The following is a 4,577-nucleotide window of genomic DNA, read 5'->3' as shown; positions in this document are numbered from 1 at the left end:
AAGTAACCGTCATTGAATTTAGGGATCATGTCAACCTACTACCATCTCTTCTCATTCATGACTAAATTTTGTCTCCAAAGATTTATTTACAAGTAAAGTCACTTCCGAGATTCTGGGTGAGGGCACATATTTTAAGGGACAATATGCATCCCACATGAAACATGGGTTATATCACATACAAACCACAGCAATTTTTTTTTTTTTTGTAAATGTTGACAGGAATAAAAATCATGCAGTCAAGTACATTTTTATTCAATAGATTTAAACCTGTTACTAGTAAATTCACTAAATAGTTTGATTCATCCCTCTTTCAGAATCATTGAACATATCTCAATATAATAAGTCTGATTCCTTTTGTAGTAATAAGTGCTTAACAAAATTATGTTAGGTGATCCATTAACTTCCTGACAGTCTCTTTCACATCTTTGTTCCTCAGGCTATAGATCAAAGGATTCAAGCATGGGGATGATGACTGTATAAAACACAGAACCCACTTTGACTATGAGCCATGAGTTCTTAGAATTGGGTACACAGTAAAGAAAGAGGACAGTCCCATGGAAAATGGTGATGGCAGTCAAGTGGGAGGCACAGGTGGAGAAAGCTTTTTGGCACCCACCAGCAGAAGGCATTCTCAGGGTAGTGACAAAGATGAGGATATAGGTAGTGAGGATGATTACCAGGCTGCTCACTTCATCGAATATGCAAATGATCAAGAAAGAACTTGGATGATGTAGGGGGCATAGCAGGAGACAGACATGATGACAGAAAACTCACAGAAGAAATTGTTGAGGATGTTAGAGCCACAAATGGATAGTCCCATGAGAAACCAGGTGAGTGTCAGAGAACAGAATATACCCTATGCGTAAGGTATGGCAACTAAGGATGCACAGAGCTTTGGGGACATGACTACTGTGTAGAGCAGAGGGTTACAAACTGCCACAAACCGGTCATAGGCCATCACAGCCAACATGAAGATTTCTGCCACAAAGGATATGCAGACAAAGGAGAACTGCATGATGTAGCTCATGAAGATGGTCCTGTCTTCCACAACCAAGTTCTCCAGCAGTTTATGTGTTACTGTGGTGGAATAACAGAAGTCCACAAAGGACAAGTGGCTGAGGAAATAGTACATGGGTGTGTGGAGTTTGGGGTTGACCCTGATGATCACAATCATGCCCAGATTACCCAGCACAGTAACCGTGTAAATGGTCATGAGCACCAGAACAGGGGAAGCCATAGGTCTCCGTATTCTGAGAAGCCCAAGAAGATAAAGTTGGATCCTGAACTCTGATTTCCTTCTGCTGATATCATGATTGTTGAATAAAATCTAAAATAATGATTATACAAATAATAATTCTCTGATATAATTCTACTATAATATTTAATGTGTTGCAGACATTGTTCTAAATTATTAGAACACTTTAATTTATATGTCCAAATTGATACTATGCCTTATAAAAGCAAGTTACTGCATAACTTTTAGAAGCAAACTGGGCACGTTAAAGAACTTATTTGAGGTTGGATTCTTAGAAATAAACAAGATTGTGATGTTGATCCTGAGTGGTAGAACTTGAATGATATTGGACTTCTGTATCCACTAGGTATGTGTTTCAAGATACCCAGTGGATGCCTGAAGCATGGATATAAGAAACCATAAACAACCTAATTTTTCTTGTATATACTTACCCATAATTGAAGTTTTGTAAACACAGTAAGAGATTAACAATAATAACAAATAATAACATAGACCAATTATAGTAATAATTGACCATGTCAGCATAACTATTTTTCTGATTTGAACACAGGCACTATCATATAGCAACACTTGATCAGATAAAACAGATGGCTTCTAAGTAACTAAGGGAATTGAATAGACACGAGGATGACTGCTGTCCCAGGCAAGGTGTAGACTGTGAAATTTCATCACGCTACTCAAAATTAGACATAATCTAATGCATGTAAATTGTTTTCTTCTTATAGAATTTCTCACTTATTTTTTCCAATCATTGTTAACCACAGGTAACCATAAGTATAGGAAGTAAAACCATGGCTTACTGGGTACTACATTTTCTTTTCTCTTTCAGGTGAATAGAAGATTCTTTTACAATGTTGTGAAAAGCATTATTTTCAAAGTTTCATCATTCTGAAAGTCTATATTCTTTATCACTAATGCATATAGCAATACATACACATTTACTATAATGGAACAGGAACAATTGGAGATGACGGTGCCATAGGTACATGGCAGATGTTCAGTCTGTGGATCATACAGAAGGCAGATTGTTTGAGAAATCAAAAAAATGATTGAATTTGTAAAATATGTTTAGGCATTAGAGGAAAAATAGCTTTGTATACCTGCCAATTTCCTGTTAATTCCATTCTTATATTGCAAAAATCTTCTTTATTTCCTTAAATAATGTATCATTATGATGAAATGAGGGTGTATTTTAACATGTTCCTTTTAATCTTTTGTTTTTTTCCTACTTAAGTCCTTTCTCAGTTTCACTGATGGTCTTAACAGACACACCTATATGCCTTGCTCATTATCTATTAATTGCATTTATCTTACTATTTTTTAAATTTATTCATTATTCAAGTGTATTACAATATTCACAGAAACTCTGAATTAAGATGTAATGTGATTTGTCCAATCCTTCTGTTTTTCTTGAGAGCAAGCTGGAGAATATGGTAAAAATCACCAGCGGTTACACTAGTATCCTCTGATAGGCCAGTGGCAAACATTGGCCACCGTAGGTACTGAAGAGGGTTTTATTGAAGCTACATATGTGATTATGTAGCTACATATGTGATTTTGAGTCACACAAACTATGCTACATTGGGAATGTTATTTGGAGAAAGCATAAGTATTCAAGTTGTCTTGAATAATTTAATAGGTTCTAAAACTAAGTTGAGTCAATACCAAGCACACCTCTGCAATGTTCACCTTAATATAAGACTATGATGGTGAATCACATAAATGAAAACACCATTTTTCTCTGACCAGTTCAAAGAGGAAAGAAATTATCAGCTCAACACTATTTGTGACAGTAAAAATAAAATTACATGAACTTTCTTTGTAGGGGAAAGGGAATGATAAAATCCTGATAACACCAGCAGAGTGAAGGAAGCATAGGCTCTGGAAACATAGATTTAATTTCAATTTTGGGCTTTGTTCTTTGCACTTCTATTTATTTTATTTTATTTTATTTTTTAGGGACAGAGCCTCACTTTGTCACCCTCGGTAGAGTACTGTGGCATCAAGCTCACAGCAACCTCAAACTCTTGGGCTTAATTGATTCTCTTGCCTCTGCCTCCCATGTAGCTGGGACTCCAGGAGCCCAGCACAATACCCAGCTATGTTTACCTCCACCACATTAGACCCAAGAGAAAATTACTGTATTGGTTATTTTTAGAACACAAACTAAGAAATTAGATTAAATTCAGAATGTAATTTCTTCTAAATTACTGGAGGTAATGTCTATTTAAGTTTATTTTCATAATTTATTTTGACATTTGGTTCCTAAAAAATATACTATATCACTCAGAAAATAATGGTAAGTATAGTAAAACACAAAGAAAATTAGAAATCAGTGAAAATGCAATAATTAATACACAACTGTTATTAATGTTCATTTTACTTTTAGTGTGTAGATAGCACGTATATTGTGTCTTGCAGTGTATAAATAGAAAGTACACTCTGGCTTTATAATTTAACATAAAATAATGATCATTGCCTTTGAAATCACTGATTCACCTTCTTTGAAATTAATTTAGCTTTCCTCTAAATATTCCCGGGCCACACTTTCATTAATACAATTTAGCCATGAAATATCTTTTTGTCCACACCTTTTTAAAAAAACAGATATATTTTGGGAGTAGGTTTAACTCTCTAAAATCACTGGTTGTCAACCAATGTATTGATTTCACCTCATTTACATATTCATAGTTCCTGGAAAATTCACTGATTTTTATCTTCTTATACTCCTATGAAAGAACACTAAAAACTGTTTATTACAGGGCACAGAATTTTTGTTATAGATGGCATGGCCTTGGTTGGTCCATAACTCCATTACCCACATTATCAATCACCCATGAGGATTGGCATGATGCATCAACAACGGCTCTGCAACAAGAAATAGCATAGAAGTCAATTTTTGCACAAGAGCTACTCAAATATCACACCATTATGTGTCATTTGTATTAATTTTTTGTGACACACTGTAAGTTACTACTATCTGCGTGGCTTAAACTAATACATACTTTCATATCATAGTTTGATACGATTCTCTGATTTTCTATGGGAAAACTATGATTTTCTCCAGCTCCTCACCCTGATTTGGAACTAGTTCCAGACTCCATACTCAACTCTATGAGTTCCCATCATTACATTCTTTATCATCATCCCGACATAGTGATAATGATGAGAACCCATAATGAGTGCCATCTCCCCAGTAGCAAGTGGGCCTGGGTGGATGCACTTTAATCTTTCATTATTGCTCACACTATGACTTCCCTTTCATCATTCAACCATGATAGTAAGCCTGCTACAACTGCTCTGTCTGTTTAGAAAAATTATT

The 4,577-nt window shown here is 35.2% G+C and overlaps 1 pseudogene; it reads right to left on the bottom strand.

The window, feature by feature from the left end:
- Positions 1–370: 370 nt before the first annotated feature.
- LOC100964328 lies at positions 371–1,311 on the bottom strand (annotated as a pseudogene).
- Positions 1,312–4,577: the final 3,266 nt, after the last annotated feature.

Source organism: Otolemur garnettii, unplaced genomic scaffold (genome assembly GCF_000181295.1).
Source record: "Otolemur garnettii isolate 467f Iridium unplaced genomic scaffold, OtoGar3 scaffold00247, whole genome shotgun sequence".
Lineage (NCBI taxonomy): Eukaryota > Metazoa > Chordata > Mammalia > Primates > Galagidae > Otolemur > Otolemur garnettii.
Note: the sequence above shows the minus strand (reverse complement) of the source record. Positions and strands in the feature narration are given on the sequence as shown.